The 18,712-nt window shown below is 37.0% G+C and overlaps 1 protein-coding gene across 3 annotated transcripts in view; it reads right to left on the minus strand.

Annotated features, from left to right (window-relative positions):
• Window positions 1-18,712, minus strand: part of ADGRL2 (adhesion G protein-coupled receptor L2) — a 166,519-nt gene that overhangs the window by 145,193 nt on the left and 2,614 nt on the right. For 2 of the 3 annotated variants that reach the window (XM_009287235.2, XM_009287234.2), the window contains exon 1: window positions 9,253-9,370. The exons of the other annotated variant lie outside the window; for it this stretch is intronic. The gene's annotated coding sequence lies outside the window, so the exon portion shown is untranslated. Of the gene's footprint in view, window positions 1-9,252; window positions 9,371-18,712 lie in introns of those variants that run through there. 3 annotated transcript variants of the gene reach the window in all.

Below are 18,712 nucleotides of genomic sequence, written 5' to 3' on the forward strand. Positions count from 1 at the left end.
CTTACTTTTTTCTTTCAGACTAGAAAAACATGATATTGGCACACGACTTTGTTTTCAGGCTATTCCTCCATCGGCACTCTAATTCTCACATCAGACATGTCCCCTGCCATGTGCTACCCTTACATGCTCTTGAAGATTTACTGCTGCTGTAGTAGTCTCATGGCTATTTCAAATCCAGGTCACAAATTTCCACAGTTACTCAGATTAACATTTGCAATTTAATCTATTTTAACACAAGAATCCAACAGCACTGAGACGAAAACGAGGTGACTTTTTTACTCAAAGATGACTGAATATTAAATATGAAATTTAACAGGTTTTAATCATAACGGCTTGTAAACAGTGTAATATATACATCTGCCCTAATTTATAAGATGAAATTCTCACATAACACTCATCAAACTGAGCACAAAAAAATTGTTCTGGCATTTCACTAAATTAAAATCTTCAGTCCCCACAGCAAGAATGCACAAATTTAGATTTTATTAATACCTTAAATCAAACTCACTTTTATGAAAGGCAATTTACAAGTCATCTTCTCTTGTGCTGGCGAAGAACAGAACGGGGTCTTAAGCATATTTTTACAGACACTTTGATGATAGTCTAACCTTTTGGTCCGATTGCTATTTTTAACAAAAATAGCATTTTCTTTGAAATCAGGCAACCTCTTGTTTTCTTTAATATAGTTTTAAGCCTTCAGTGACAGAGTGGCTGACAGCTCAACAGACAGAAGGTAAATTTAAGAGAAGTTGTCCCTGTTTAGAAAACGCATGCCGTTTTACCAGCTTCTCATTCACCAATCTGAAAAACTCCAAATTTAATCTAGATCACCGTATTTCACGGCTTGCCCAAAGATATCGTATTGTGCAAAACCTTCACACTCACAAAACCATGCAAGTCATACACATGCTCAACAAGCCACCTTGATTTAACTGGTGCTCTACCTACTTTAATATTTTAAATTTCTAGCACTAAATAACACTACCAAGCCTTCTGCATTGCAGGCACTCCTGCAATAGATTACAAATCAGATGCACAATGAAATCATCATCAGCAGGTAGACTCCCCCGTACTGCCAGTTACTCACCAGAAATCAGTGAGAGTCACACTGTGGGGCCAGATGGCATCCCCCCAGCTAGTTTCAAGTGCAGTGGAAGCGGGAAAGCCCTTGGGTAGGGCGCAGAAGGAAGGCAAGCAGATGGAAAAGGGAAGGCCTAAGGAAAGATGCGGCAGTGCGGGCAGGCTCGCCCCGCCAGGCCATGGCTGGATGTGTCGGGGAGCCTGTGCAAAATAAAGAGGCATTTGAAGGAGCGGAGGAAGACTGACAGTGAAGGAATGCAAGTCAACAGGGAACAGAAAACATGCAGCACAGTACAGAAAAGGGAAGGACTTGCTAGCACGAAATAGCTGAGTGTAATTTGAATTCCTTCAAGCGGACTGCCAGCATTTAGGATCAGTTGCCACACTCTCATAACCCAATGCATAAGACTTACTTCTATCCGGGACACAAACGCAAGCTATGCTAACTGCAACTATTCACTTTTTAATCCATATGAAAAGCCCACCAATCCACATCAGAAGCCACAAATCTTTTGAAGAATGAGTCAAAGCAGTAATAAACGTGGAGACAGAGAAAGATAATGTTGGCAGTAAATGTTACAAGAGAGGCCAGCACACACACGCAATGAGATGCATGTCTGCCTGTGTACCTGCATACAATTACTAAGAAACATTTGCTGTTCTGCAAGTAATCATATTCTATAAATGACTGATGATTTTACAGTGCCATAGTAATAATAATAATTTTAAAAAGCTGACCACGATTCCAATACAACTATTGCACATTCTGGGCAATTTTTTTGTTTAAAAATCAAGTCCATAAGAGGTTGTGACAGTCATAAATATACAGTTTATTTATGGGTCACTATTGGGCTGAACTGAGATTTCATTTCTGGAAGGAGAGAAAAAGAAAGACAGGAGGATGACTAACAGACAAAAATGGAAAGGGAAAAAAAATAACCCAACCTAAAGGCCCGTCTTCTCAGATACGTAAGAAGCGACAGACGGAGGCATGACAGAACACTTCACCTGACACTGCCTGGTTATCAACATACTCTCTAGAAGTTACTCAGTTTTATTTTAATACCTCTTCAGTCAAAAGGTGATTTGACATTTTTGACCTAAAAATAGCAGCTTTATAGATCTTCTAAAAATAAAAATATCTAACCCAAGATTAATATGGTGTACAATACAGGAAGACCTCACAGCAAGCACAGCGTAAGATTTCAACAGCCAGACATTTCACCCCAATGATTTCTGGTCAGCAAAATAAAAACCAAATTCACTGTTACAGTATTATTTTAGGACAGTTAAGTAAATATCACTTTTTAGCTTTTCCACAGTGTTGTTATTTACTAACTAGAACATGTACACATACAGTCAAGCTGGCTGAGAGTGGAACGGAGGAAACCAGGCTCTTCCAGGCTGGCAGCGACCTTCGTCTGTGACTCTGGACATGCATCTCCTCCTGATCTGCCTCACAATTTTATCACATGATAAACTGGACACTTTATGATTTTGAATGAAGAAGTACCAATTAACAAATACTCAGACATATATGTAATCAAGCATACACACATTCATGAGCAGATATTCATTTACTATTGTTCATTTTTTTTTATTACTTCACTTTCAAAACTATTTATAAAAAACAGTCTCCAAGAATAGCTTAAGATAGGTAAGAATAAAAATATATTCAGCTAAATACTTTCAAATATTTAAATATACTACTAAATGTTGCATTCCTCTCTAGGAAGTTATTGATCTTGCAATGCCCACTAACAGCTCTAACTTCCAAACAGCAGGTACCAATTGCTTCAACATTCACAAAGCACCAACTTCTTAAAGCCTGGACTCACACAAAAGTCCATTTCCCACTTTTCATTTTGAGCCCCATTCAATAAGCCATAACTACGATTTTTTTTTCGTGTTGTTATTCTATTACAGGTACTGGGGTTGAACAGGCTGTGGTATGGGAGGAAAAGTACCACCGCCCTTCTACTGAGGACCAAAACATCAATAATTCAAGCTGATTGAGAAACACTATTCAACAAGACGATTAATTTTTAAGAATGTGGTGGGGATAGTAACAAACATCGCAGATCAATTTTAAGTTTTACAAGAATCATCAACAAAGCTTACAAATATGAAGCCTTTGAAATAAATAAATCTACATCTCTCCTTGTTCCAGGTTAAAAAACCTGGACTCTAGGAGCCACAACTCCAGAATCCAACCAGCAAAGCTACGAGCATCACCGGTGACCCAGGCTGCTGTGTGGGGGCACTCGGCTGCTCCAAGCATGCATTAGAGTACTTTGTGCCATATACTGTGCTGCACCGCTTAATAAGGTTTGTCAACACAACTCTGAGGGCTTTTTGATCTTGAAGTTGTTCTGTTGTAGGTTCCCCCTCCAGAAGTAAGCATTCAGTGGAAATGAATGTCAGTGAGCACGCTGATCAAAAAAAAAAAAACAACAAACAAAAAACCCAAAACAACAACGAACCACCTACCAAGCAAAAATTAACACACCATTACCCGAGATGCTCCCACAAGCTCCCGAGGGTCCCCGTGCCGTTCACCTGCAGCCCTGGAAGGGGAGCATGGTCGAAGCCTCCCCCAGCCCTGGTGCACGCGTGTGCCCTTTCCGGGAAGAGAGAGAAGCAAATCGGTGTTTCCCATGGAGCACAGGATGAACCTTTCTGCTCCTAAGTGCTCTTACGGTTTCCATAGTGAATGTCATTTACATGAAGGCATTATAAAGGTTCCCACATGAAAATGCATCTCTGGCATAATTACATTCTTTCAAGTTACTTTTCCTTCCACTTGCTCTAGTTCTTAGGTGAAAGGAAAATATTGACAAAAACAGGACATGAGGGGGACATGTGATAACCACAGACTGAAAAACGTGAAACCACCAAGCCATTTACAACTGTTTTTTTTTAAACTTTAACTCTTCGTTGCTACTGGGCTGGCTGAGATCAACTACACAGGGTAAAATACTCTTTAATTTATAGCCTAAGGGTTCTTCCACGTTTAAAAGGAAGGAGCATGTAAAGAAATACAGTAACTTTCTCAACCCGTCTGTTCTTTGAAATGTCTTCATTAAAATGGAGATTTTGACTTTTTGACTGTGAATAACAGAAAAAGGACAAACCTGGTTTCCAAGGATCTTCATCTGCAGACGGCGCACACAACGCTCCCCTCTTTCATCTCACAACGATCACACTTTTTTTATATCACAGGCAGTTTTTGAGGGGGAAGGACAGATGGGACTACCTCCAGTTCATGATGATTAGCAAAATGAGCCCTAATTACACCTTTGTTTTATTGTGAAGCAACTGAAAGAATCTACCCACGAATTTGGATTTGCAGCACAGAAGGACTCCTACTTTCCCAGACCTGAGTCGCAGCCATGACGGAGACCACCGCTGCATGCAGGATGGCGACAGCTACAGATCAGACCATCTCACCAGAGCTCCACATCACAAGCCTACAGTAAAACAGGCACTCCCCATTTTGTTGTTGTTGTTGTTTTTGGATGGCAACATCTTGTACGCATTGGCATGCACAGTTTTTCACTAACACTGCAGTAAAAACACAACTTGTTCAATGGTCAGATGGACTTGAGTGAATTTTAGAGCACAATACCGGGAGCTACCTCTTTATACCATTTGTGAGCCATAATAAAATTCCACCAAGCATATTTGCTCAGTTGGTTTAGCAGAGCTAATATTTCCTATATGTACAAGACCTGTTGTTCTTTTAGGTAACTTAAATAATGGCTGTAATTAAGTGATTGAGGAGATATTAATCATATCTCTCAACTGTGCCGAAGTAGTGAACAGAGTTGTGCAAACCGCTTAACCATAGCACTGAAACAGCAACAAATTTTCCTACTGCCCCATGCATTTTTCATAAATCCTTACCAATTAGTTTTAATAATCTGTTAATGCTGCAGCTTTATTTGGCGTATCGGTTATTATGTATCTATATAAAATATAAAAAGAAATAATTTACTGGTTTTCTTCCAGCAGACCTACTATAAAATTTACATTTATTTGACTTTCCTTCAATTAACATATAGGACTTCGGTAACTTTTTTTTTTAATATATAAAACTATATTGAACAAAAAGAATTGTTTTAAATAATTGTTTCATATATCGAGTGATTTTCTGTGAAAAATACACAAGAACTAAGAAATGTATTGTTTACAGAATCTTAGCAATCTATCACATGCAAAGATCAGTGAAAGCTGGACAAAAAATTAAAATAAATATAATTAAAATAAACCAAACTTTTAAATTGGCCATTAATTAGATAGGTAATAGAATGATGCTGATTTCACTGTAAGTCACTATACTATTATCTCTAACAAAAAAAAAAATCAAAGGGGCTATATGTTCAGAAGCAGGCTGAAAACAGTACTTTCTAATCATGCCACTCTCCAAACACTGCTGTGGGTATCACTGTAATCAGAAATAATATCATTAGAAGTGAAGATGTAAAGATATACGAATTCTGTACAGGTGACGGAAGTATAAGGAAGAATTTCATTCACAGGTATACTTCAAAGGTTATACTGTTTTAATGTGCTCTGTTCGGCAGATTTTTCAGTCGTGAGCCAAGAACTGCCGATTACTTGCGTCCCATTTGCCAAATACAAAAGCTTTATTAGAGTCAACAACAGTGGTGATCCAAACAGACAAAGACATATAAATAATAATAAAATAGATGGGGAAAAAAAAACAAACCCAGACTTATCCCTTCTTCAGGGTTAGTTGTCTGTGGACAGTTAAGTATGACTTAGTGTGGCTTCATCTTTAATTCACACTACAAGTAAAATGACTACAATGTGGATTTGTGCTTTGATTTATTGTCTTGCAAACAGAATAATACTGATTTTAAGAAGCCATTCATTACGGGATTTGTACAAAAAGAAAAATGGTTAATCTTTATCTTATAGTTATATATACATATTCCAAAAATGTTTCAGGATAACACATAAGGACAACAATTTGCTAAGAGTATTTCTGCATGTATTTTCCTCTTTCAAACACAGAAATTGTCTTCTAAAAGATTAGAAAACTTTTTTAATGATAAATACATGTAAAACCAATCCACCGTTACCTATTTTTAGTACTTTTAAAATAAACATTTAAAGCATTGATAAAAATGCTTTACCTCGTATTGAATTTTTATGCATTATTCGCCCTTTTATTCTAAGTACTGGCAGCTTCTTATACAGGGTATACAAGCCAAGCGCTGCCCTCAACAATGCAGTCACAGTTCACGCACTTAAATTGGTTGGAGCTCCACGTTCATCAGGGGGTAACATTCGTCCTTTTGTGTTCTCTTTTTACTTACAGACAAAAGATACAATCGTTTTCCACAGTTCAAAATGAATGAAATGTGAAGCCAATCTAAGAACCTACAAGAGTTTTTCTAAAATAGAAAATGTTATTCTGCGGGTCATAATTCTTGTTCCGAACACAAGACTAAAGACAAAGCTCCAGAATTTTGCTCTAGTTCTGTAAACACAAGATGTATGAGTTACTAATGACAGAAGAAGTCATACATTGCTACCATGATTACAAAAATAATGAAGTTTTGAATATTCATTGTTTAATGCAGTCTTGAGGCCCCAGTTATTTTCCAGTAATCCACCAGAAAACATTTAAACCTGTGTGCAACGTTACCTTCTATCAGCACATTTTCAGAAGTGGAATATTTCACGTCAAAAGAAACAGGTGCATCTTTCCTCTGGCTTTTGGTAATCAATAACAATTTAAAACAGATGGGTACAGGATCTTTCTACATAAAGTCTTATACACAGAAATAATCCAAAACATCCAGGAAATGTCGCGTCTTACAAATTTAACTAATACTATCCATGCATGTGTATAATGCATGGAACATATATTGGAAAGTTCTTCTACAATAAGAATTGCCATCTGTATATTTTCTTAATTTAGAATGACCTAATTATCATTTTGTTACAGTAAATCAGGGGCAGAAAGGTATTTTGTTTGTTTAAACACTCATTATTCCAGTATTTATTGAATCATACCTCAAGGTACCATCTTAAAATGTGTAGCTATTTCATCACACTTTGCCATTCAGACTGCTGTTCTACTCAATGCAGTTACTCATAAATGACTATATAACCTAATGTATTTTGTTCAATCCATCCCCATAAGTGTTTTTTATTGATAAAACGTAATTAGTTTTATTAAATGTGACTGGTACATTGCTTCTGCCAAGTGAGTGAGTATTAATGTCTGACTTTTTTTGTTTTTAAAAAAAAACAGATGGAAAGTTTTAAGAATTAAGGAACAGCTTGAATGTCACTTACATGAAAACTGTACAAGTATGACATTATTGTCACTTTTGTTGCTTACAGTAATTTTAAAAAGTATCTAAGTTACTTATCACCATAAAAACCTGGTGCTAATGAAACAGAAAATGTGTGTTACGCTACAGCTAAAACAAAGTAACATGATCTTGTTCAAGCAGGCTCTTCCAATGTAGCAAGTAAATTACCATTGTTCTACCTTCAAAATACAAGGCTGTTAAAAAATGTATCTTAATCCCAGCTGTATTATCCTCACAACAGAATTAAAGTTACATGAACGTCTTGATTTTCATATTGTATGGCAATCTCCACTGAATGGAATTTCTGAAACATCCTTACCTCACCGGGAAAGACACACTGTGTAAAGGAAGATTATTTCCATTGCCTCCCCATAATTCCTCAACAAGATTAAATTAAGAAACCTCTCTTTCTTCATCATGACTAATACATTAGTATTTTCCCATGCAAAAAGGATGATGCAACTTTTCAACTCCCAGCACCTATCAAAATCTCTACGAAAGACAACATTTATATATTTTCTGTAAATCTTACCATTATAATCCTATTGGAGTGTAATTGCTGTGGCTAATATTCTTACCCTGTTATGAAAATGCTCAACATAAATGTGGCACTGAGTTGTTAAGATAATACATGATCATGCTGTGAGAGGGTAATACCTATACAATAGCCCTTGCCAATACCATAAATCTCTTTATTAGACAACAACCTATTACAGGAGATCTACTTAACTGTTTCCCTACTTAGAGGGCCATTTGGTGTTACAATAACAAGCTGACTTTTCACATTAGCAAGGATTAGCCAGTATAAATAATAAATCAACACCAAATTGGTGCTCTTTTAGAGATGGTAAATGGTAAATCTTTCCTGATGTTTAAAAAGAGAGTCCAAACTAAAACCCTGAGACGTTAGGCTGAACATATGTTAAGTTTAAAGTTCTGTTAGTTTAAACTAACAAAAAAAAATCAACTCTCGAACCAATTTATGTGGCAGATTTATTACAGGAGAGCATGTTACGGAGAGCTGTTTCTGTTTTATGGAATGTGCATGCATACCGCTTTATTTCCTAACAGCATCATAGCAAATCATCTTTAAATTTACTGAAATATTTTAAAGTAAAATGCCTGCCATTTTCCCAGAGATAAATAGTGCAGAATTCATCTAAGTACCGTACAGTTTTGCTTGCTGATCATTTTCTTCTCTGAAGTCTTAACTTTTTGAAGGATCATACACTTTCACCATCCAGATAACTATAATACCAATTATAAAACCTGCAATACACCGGATCATTTCTTTCATTGTGCTAGATTAAGGAAAATCACTATTTAAATAAGTACTTCCTATTCTTCGAGCTAGTCCATCCAAGTACCGTACAGTTTTGCTTGCTGATCATTTTCTTCTCTGAAGTCTTAACTTTTTGAAGGATCATACACTTTCACCATCCAGATAACTATAATACCAATTATAAAACCTGCAATACACCGGATCATTTCTTTCATTGTGCTAGATTAAGGAAAATCACTATTTAAATAAGTACTTCCTATTCTTCGAGCTAGTTTTTAAGTTACAATTTACAAATAAACTCAGGTTATGATATTCCTTGCTCTCTGTTGTCAGTATTTTTATAAAGCTTAAGACAGCAATCTTTACCACTGTTTGCCTGCTTCAGTCCAACTGTATGAATTCATCAATTGTATTTGGATGAAAACTCATTCACCTTTTCACATTTTATAATAGAGAAAAAGCAAAATGAAGAGTTACCCTTGCATCTGCAATCACCTTGAGTATGATTCACTGCTTGCGTAAATAGAAAAGACTTACCTATTGCTTTTTGGCTAGCACACTACACTGCAGGAGATGTACCGAAGACCTGTATAGTACTGTGTTGTCTCTCTGACGCTGCCATGACATTTTTAGAATCAGAGAAGACAGTTTATGCAACAAAAATCTGCTTCCCATCATATGGAGTACCAAAACTGTCGTCTTGCACCTCGACATGCAAGAATTGTTTTCCTCAGTTCCTTTTTAAGCTTTCAATAAAAAGGCACTTCTTTGAAATATGAAATATTTCTAAAGTCAGCTTTTGCTCACCGACGTTTTAAAATTTTTGCCCACTGTTATTTACTGTTACTGATGGACAGCCTTTTTAAAAGCTATCTTGCAGAGCCTTTCTGCTCCGCGTAACAGAGAAGGCACTGTGAAATGAAATTGTACTTACTGGAAACAATTCAGCCCTGAATGCCTTGATTACTCTGATTATCTCATATACAAGCTCCCTCTGCAGGTAATAAGAAGAATGAGCAAAAATATGTGAAAAATGTGGGTAACAGCTGGCATAGGAACCCAAATAATCAGTCATCATTTTAAAGAAACTCCCCCAGAAATCCTTCTCCAACGTTATCTGACGTAAGGAATTAACACAGAAAACATTCTTTTTTTTTCCCAGCTCTGTGTCTCTTCTTGTCCCCTCAGAAAAGTTAAACATTTGGCTTTAGTCTCTCCTGTATCAAAATACACAGATTTCTTTTTCAAAGTCACCTAAATGCTTTCAGGGCAGGAAAAAAAAAGAGAAGGAAAAAAAAATTAAAAAAAAAATAAAATTGCTCTACTTACCCAGAACCAAAGAGAAATGAAAGACCACCCCAAACAAGAAAACAAATTCATCCTATCTGATGCATCTCCCTAACCCAAAAACAAACAAACAGCAGCACCCTCCTTCTATTTACTGCTGGGAGATAAACCCCAACGCCACTTTCGGATACAATTACACATGCACTCCACCGAAGTTTAAAAAGCAACTGAACTGAATGGTAAGTTATCTTGAAAATTAAAAAAGTCCCTATCAATTTATATCAAATTATGAAGTAACAAATGTCGTTTTCATCCAATTGGAGGTAAACTGCTTTTCTTCCAAAAGACATCACCCTTACCTTAAAATGTCTTAAGTTTGTTCACCGTAATAGCATGAGCTCTCTAGATAAAAATCCCTTAAATGCAAATGGGAAAAAGCTTCAATGAACGAAGCTATAAATATTAAGCAGATCAAAATTAAGCCTTCGTCCTATCTAACCTTTAGCACACACTCAAAAAACTGGGAAGCCATCAGGCAACATTAATTTCTCTTCTAACACAGAAAGAATGAAAGTATGCCTGTGGTTTTGTTTCTCTTACAGAGCCAAATCCCACTTTCTTTCCTTCTGCAAGTAGTGCCATTAGACTCATGAAGAATACTCATAAAATAAATGCATATGCATAGGGCATAAAGTCATATATGCCCTGTGTGACTTTAATTTTCATTGGAAAAACAAACTCCAAAATATAACCTTTCAAAGTTCCAATGTCAGCTTTAAAAAAAAAAAGTGGAAATAGACTCATGATATTCTAGTATGGCTACAGTCATTACATGGGACAAACGTAGGACAAATTTGGGGTGCTCACTTCAAGATGATAAGACTGCTGCATACAGAGCTCTTCTTTGCTGCTGGAATATCTTTAACAGTTGGATCCACAACCGGTTATTCTCAGATACTATTATACACCTCCTCAAATGAGGGAAAGAATGAGGAAGTAAAGAAAGCAGAGGGGGAAAAAAAAAAAATCTAACATTTTGGAGAGATGATGCTCTATTCAAGCAGCGGGTAAGATTACTGCCTGAAGGGCAAAAGGATTTCTTCTCACTTTCAAATTATGTCAGCCTGCAACTCCCCTCCCTCTCTAACACAGCTCCCAGCCTCAGCCCATTTTCCTGGCACAGCAGTTCAGCCAGGAGTACACCTCAACTGCCGAGGCACCTTCTCTCCTTTAAGCATTTTATACTGATTTACACAAGAATCAGCCTCACTGATTGACAGTCAGCGTTTAAGAAATACCTATCAGACTGAAGGAAATCAAAGCTGCAGGAGACACTGCCCTTCAATATTTAAATGACAAATTTACCAACGAAGTAGTTATGAATTGGTCTTCTGGAGAACGCTCACTTTGTTCAAACTGAAGATGTAATCATTATTCATTCTGGGAAAGCAAACTTTTCCAAATTGGTCATTTCGCGTAGAAAAACTCTAAATTAAGCTTAGAAGAATGAATAAATGATGTCTGGATCAGATGAAAAGAATTCTGCCTACCATCAACATCGGAATCGGGAATTTGCCAGAGAAACGCAGAGTCAACAGCAGAACTCGTTCTCGGGAATCTTTTCTTAAAATGTCACTTTATTTAGAAGCGATGCTGCCCAGTGCAAGGGTACTGTTTCTGAACACCGTTCACACCGGTGTAGCCATGAAAAATGACAAATATGATACTGTAAGAGAATATAAAGAAAGGTGAACTAAAGTCTCCTTCTGGCATGTGATCTCTCTCCACCACTGCGGCACTAATTTCAGACTAAGGTGCTCTATTTACACCAGATCCATCAACAGCAAAGCAAGTATGATAGAAACAAGGTCGGTCATCCCCTCCCCAGCTGCCATCAGAAGCAAGGTCGGTCATCCCCTCCCCAGCTGCCAGAAACAATTTTTTAACAGTAATCGTCGTTAGATTATTCTGTCATCTAGATTCTGAGCAATAATCGGTTTGAGGTGTCGACTGATAGGAAAATACCAACAGAGGGCACAGAGGAAAGCAGCAGCCTACCCCAAGTGAGAGATTTGGGATTTTATCACGTCCAGAGGCAACTAAATAAACAGAAGTAGCTTAATTTCTAAAGCACAATTCTCCAGTGATAAATTGTTTTGCTGCTACTTTGCTGATATTATCTATTTTTTCAACAGTTGCAGATACAAATCTAACTGTACATTAAGGAGATACACCTCCCTAGCAGCGGCGGACGTTGAGTGCTCAGCGGCTCCCTACACTGTCCCCACCACAGAAAGCAGCAAAGAAGCCCAAGACATATGAAAATTCCCTTCTTTACTGATCTTCTTTACCATAAAAGGTATGAACACTCCCAACACCTAATCTATGCATCAAGGCATCCCTAATTTAAGAATTAACATATTAAACACACTTTTATTTGTACAGTATCAGAATTCAGGATCTTAAATAGCAGTCTTCATTCCTGTTATTTCATTCCAGCTTTTGTAGCTCATTGTGGCCAAGTAACACATCATTAAAATATAAACGTAGTACAAAAAAACCTCATATACATTGATCAGTGTCAAGTCAATCTGCATTACATTTTAAAAACCGTTCCATTTCTTCCCTATATTGCCGCTTGGTCAAAAGGAAGGATCTTTCTCGGGCGGTAAACACGTTGTGAAACACTGTTAAAGCAAAAGGACAGTCATTTCGGAGTTATTTAGCACACCAAGGGACAAAACAGGCAGACCTAGACTCTACCATATTTGTATGAGGAAATGGCCCAAGATAAATCTCCTGTGACAAAAAACTGCATGACGTTAAAAGGAAAATATTCTTAATATTGCATCTATGTAAGAAACCTAAGTAGCTTCTTATTAGCTCTAACTGGATTTTCTCTGAAGCTAGCTACTTTCACTACTGAAATACAGACATTGATACTTAAATCTTTTTGTGTAAATGTTAGTGTTTATAATGTGCTCCTAAGAGATTAAGATTAGGAAAAAAAAATAACCACACAACCAAGACAGGCCCTATTTTTCTCAGCCCATGATCACTTGTCAAGCCATGATTAATGCTGTGCTCTGTAGAGGGAGACATTACATCTAGGCTACAACAGACCTAAATTTTACCCTAAGGCAGAAGTCTGATTTAAACATCTCTATTCAAAGTGACATTTGTCCTCTCTTTTCAACCAGTTTCCTCTGAAATTCCAGTAAACTGACTTTGTGACCTACAAACGGTCCATTGATTCTAACTTGTCGTGTTGCCTGTCCTTGTAGCAAAGTTAGTTTTGGTGACTGAATGAAGCAAGATGTTATGCATTCAAGAAAAATACAGGAGCAGAGTCCATTAGGTGCTCTATTAAATGCTCGGTTGGATAACAGTGACTAGAATTTACGACTATAAGGATTCCAGCTTACACAGAAGAGCTAAAGATAAATACTGAGGTCAACATTAAAAATCAGAAAATATTTTTATATTCAGAAGTAACAATGGCCTTCGTATTCTGAGGTGATGAGCAAAGATTTTTTTTTTATTGTATTACAGACAAGAACACGGGCATCGTCAGGGCCACCCTGAAAAGTAATTACATTTTATCTCTTGCCTTTCCCTCTGAAATGTCTGCTAAGGTATTTACATTTGTCTGTTACAAGAACAACAAGCTAGACAGGAGAAAAAACTAGTTGTGATCACTTATCTCAAGTAAATACTATTTCTCCAGTGAATGGTATTATTCCATCTATTTTATAAAGTTATTGTTAGATCCTCCGATTTATCTGTAACTGCTACTGTAGGAATAATAAGACATGCTTATACCTTATAAAGAAATAGCCAAATAGCAGACCTGGACATGTAGGATAGTCAATATCCTTCTTACTGAACATGAAAAATGGCAACATTTGATAATGTTAAGCAATTTAGACAGTGCTGGCAAGTTCCTACTAGCCAAGGTAATCTTATTTCTGGTGCTTTTCGGGGTAAATTGATTTTTTTTCCCCCTCCTCTTAGCTGCTCTGATAATTGAACAAATTTATACAAGTGTGAGGGGATTTTACTTAGCAGACAACACACAAAACATTCCTCAAACATGAAATATCTTACTCATAGAAACAAATTTTTGTTGTAATTAAGCAAACTGTAGTTAGGCTTGCTTTGCGCCAGGATGACAATCAATAGCATTTTGTTGGAGACTGCACTCTACCTGCAGGTGTTAAGCACTGTGCTTGCTTCAGTCAGGCTGCAATGTTTTTGATTATTACGCCTTTCTAAATAATTTGGGTAAATAGCAGGCTAGAGTAAGTTGAATCATTACAGTACCTTATGAAAATCAAAAAGAAAGAAATCATGACATATGCAGATTACATATTCTTCTAAAACCCATAAAATACTCCATTTAATGTAACGATCCATAACCTGGAGATGCTACGATTCTGAATTTGAAGGCTTTTTTTTATTCCTAAGGAATCAATTTCTGGTTAACTATCAGTTTGTATCTAGAGAATGCTGTAAGACCTTACCATTAATTAAGCAAGTGTATTTCTACAACCAAATCGCTTATAGTAAGCGAGACAATCTTCGCAGCCTATGCTGTAGAAACACATCTTGTGCATTACAGGCTGAAAAAGGCATGAACTTCAAGAAAATTTTCTATTGAAAAGGGCTTTAAGCCTGCCATCTTTCACCTTTTAAATGAAGAATGTTAAAAAGAATCGTATTTGTTAAATAAAGACTGGAAGTATTTTCTAAACCAGGTATATATTCATGTTAAATCGCAAGTTACCAATATTCCAACGGCCACCTACTACTTTTATTTTAAGAACTGTTGGAAACAAAGTGCAGCTATCTTTGAAAACTATTTAAATATTAAACACGATTGTTACGAGTATTGAGAAGAGCCTTAAAATAGGGGTTTGTTTTTCCAGTTTTCTTGACATCCAATTACAACCGTGATGGTTTAAATCTTTTACTTGTTTCAAACTGAGGGTTTGGAAAAATAATAAGACAGCTTTTAAGTTTAAAAGCTGCACATAAATACTTTAAAAGGTGAATTTCTTGCAATTTCAAATTGCTTTTGTACATCACAAACATCAATCCTAAAAAATGCTTCGAAAGAGTCTGTTTAACACGACATCTCCAAGTAACACGTCTGACTACAGACTTCACTAGCCTGTGCTCTAAAGTATATTGCTTTATAACTGACTGCTTATCTACCTACGCACGAATATGATTTCAATTATACACCAGACGTAGTTTAACTTCTTCTCTTGCAGTTCACCAGGTAAAATCATTAATCGCTACTTCTAGTTCTTGTATTATCAGCCATCCACAGATATTCCTCAGTGGAAATGCAGAGAAGACGTAGAGCATTTTTTGATATAAAATACCTCCAAGTGGTTATTGGTAAGTTTTTCTTCATTATTATTATTATTAGGCATGGTGCTATCCTCAGCAAGAGCAGTACTAGAAGTTAACAGTGTTTTCTTACGTGTATGTCAACATCTTAGGTGGACACACAGGATGAGCAAGGGCTTGGAAATACACAAACTTTTTAGACCAAATTTTCGTAAACTATGATTATGTTTCTACCCTCTCTAAACATTAAACAATTATTTATATTGGATGGATATTATTTGTATGAATTTATGACACACTATATAGAGATGTATTACAAATATAACTTTGATAAATATTTTGCCTAATTAGAGACTTCTCTTTCCAACACCCTTAATTGAAAATTATGGACCTTTCTAAAAAGCTGTCACTCAAGACTGCAGCATTTTTTCTTCATCATAACTATTTCAATTTTTAAAATATATATTAATCAAAATGTCACGTCTACATATTGCATTTTCAGAAATAAAAATAATCGTATTATTACATAACCATAAAGACTGCACACTTTAGGACTATACTACCTTGCTTATTTAAAGTTTAGTAAGGTGCTTCCTTACCAGAGACTAGAATTCCTGAGTAACCCCCTTTCCTGACTTTACGCATTAAAAGCAACGAGAGATAAGTAAAACATTGGGAAAGCTTCTGAAGTGATCAAATAAGAACTAAGTAAGCAAACTTTGGTTTTTTTAAAGCTCTCCTCTTGCTCATTTTAAGAAGGGAAACACCCAGAAGCCTGGTGTTAATGTCTCTGCTGATTGTGAAAATTGCAGCAATAAAAACTCCAACTGCTTGTCTTAAATTAAGACTTGCAAGACTACATGTGAGATCTGTATCTTTACATTAGTTTTTATAACATTTGGAAGTTTGGTTGCCTGCTTTGATGTTGGTCTATTAATGAGCAGGGGAGCCAAAAGCCAGGAAAAAAATGTTTACTGGAAATTCTCAAGTCAAAACCTGAAGTAATTGGTTTGTTCTTCCCCACATGATTCAATATCCTGATTCCCCAACTACCAGCTCCCCGAGCTATCTGAACGTCCACGCTTTTTTGCTGTTGCCAACACATAGTAACCCACAGTGATTGAAAATGGCAGCTGAAATGCTGCTGCAGCACATTAATTTTTCTCTAAGTGGTCCAATTTTGTCATCTGAATGTTGAAAATCTTCTTTCCACTACATTTTTTTTTTACCTTCAGAGATTTGTTGAATTTGGGGTTGCCATCATACAAACCGAAGTGCAACATTTTCAAGACAATTTTTAGATTATCCCTAATAGCTGAAAGGATAATGCGCTTTCTTTATAGCACTCTGCATTCAAAGCAGACTAGTTAACAGCAACTTAAGTGTGATAATGGCAATTACATCAATATGTTCCTTTCATACCACCAAAAGGTACTACTTCAGACAGCTGAAGACATTAGGTAAATAAACTGCTGAAATTACCTGAAAGTAATGACACACAATTTTAGGGCACTAAACACATCTATTTACAAAATGCCCAAATGGTCGTGTCCATTTAAAAGTAACAGAAATCTATAGAAATTATTTCATTAACTGCAGGGTTTTTTGCCAAGACATACCATATATACTCAATTCCTTCATTAAATGAAAGGAAATCGAAGCATTAGTGAAGACAATCTACTCCAAAGGCGCATCACTTAAAAAGAGACGCCCCCCCAAACCATCAAATGGAGAACCAGAAGGGGGGGGGGGGGCCACCGAAGAGACAAGCAGGGGGGGGGGGGGGACGGACAACACCACAACCAAAACAACAACCCAAATGCTACATACCAAGCACTTAAACCAACAAACACAAAATGTATGTTTTAATATCCATATCATGCAAGTAAAAGGTTTGGAAGGAAGTAATAGGCGAGGAAGGCATAGGAAGTTCCTTTTTGCCAGAGATATAGACCAGAATACAGTCCCCAAGAAACATCTGGTCCCTGGAAGCGGTCCCAACTTACTGACAGATAACTCGTTTTTGCTTGGCTTTTGGGTTGCTAGATTATGAATATTCATTTGCAAAGATAATAAAAGGGTGGGCCGGGCCACATCCCCTTTCAGACTCAAGGAAACAGTAACAAAAGAATAAAAAACTGCAAACATGCAGTCATGTAAAACAACTTACAATGCCATAAATGTTCTACACTGCCACCAAAACAGCACTCCTGCCATACTTGGTTTCAAATTATTTATTATAGGGTAATACTAACCACAAATTAAGTTATCTTAGTAAACACACTATCACTGATTAAATGAGATTACAAGAATTACTCATTTTCACTTTTTCTAGAATAAAAAGGAAAAGGAAGCATATGGCCAGTGGCGATCAAAACTTCTTTTAAAACTCTCCATAAAAATATCTATTATTCCAGCCTACCCACCCATTAAGGAGGGGAGCATATTTGTTTCAAAGGTCTGGAACCGAGAAGTCTATTATTACACGATTTCATTTGTTTTCTGAAGTAATTAGAAGGTCTTCCCCATTCGGTCCCCGCACGCAGGAACGTGTAGGCCGTACCCGCAGCATGAGCGCGGTAGAAAGGGCTTTCTAAATCCCCCCAACAGAGAGGAGACATCAGAAACCACGCAACAGTGCCTGTCATAAAAGGTCACTTTTCTTCCCTCGGAACAAACCATTAATCAATGGAGTGCAATTGTCCGAGCGCTCGCAAGGGCTCTGCAGCGAAGGGACCTCGTTTTTCACTCGCATAATCGCAAAACAGCGAAAGTTCAGAAACATAACCCAAATCCACCTCCCCATTTTACCCCTTTACAATTCCCACTGCCCTTTGGGCCTCTGCTTGGGAGCAAATGGAAGACGAGCTGAAGTTTCCTCAATTGAGCCGGAGCTAAGAAACCTTTGATATGCTAATGCCCTCCTTCAAACGGTAAGACTTCACACTCGCATTAATTCAAACAATTTGTGCAGAATGATGCGAAATGGCACCTCTTTTCGCGGCAAGCAACAAAAGGAGGGAGCCGGAGCGCCTGAGGAAACCAAACAGCAGAACATTTGTTCCGCAGGACTCCTTCCGTCGCGCACAGGGGCATTTCTACGCGAAGAAAAACACACCTGAGCACCAGCGGGTCTCTGCACTTTCCGACAAACCGCGTTCAAACCCCAGCAGGGCTAGCGCAGACTAACAACAAGATGTTATTTTTAGAGCCAGACACAGCAACGCTGCCTCACGACACGCTCTGTTTTCTGTCTCCAGATGGCCCCAGATTTCTACATGTGAAAATAAATAGAAATTTAAAAAAAAAAAAAAAAAAAAAAAAAAAAAAAAAAAAAAAAAAAAAAAAAAAA

Source organism: Aptenodytes forsteri, unplaced genomic scaffold (genome assembly GCF_000699145.1).
Source record: "Aptenodytes forsteri isolate BGI_AS27 unplaced genomic scaffold, ASM69914v1 Scaffold119, whole genome shotgun sequence".
Taxonomy (NCBI): domain Eukaryota; kingdom Metazoa; phylum Chordata; class Aves; order Sphenisciformes; family Spheniscidae; genus Aptenodytes; species Aptenodytes forsteri.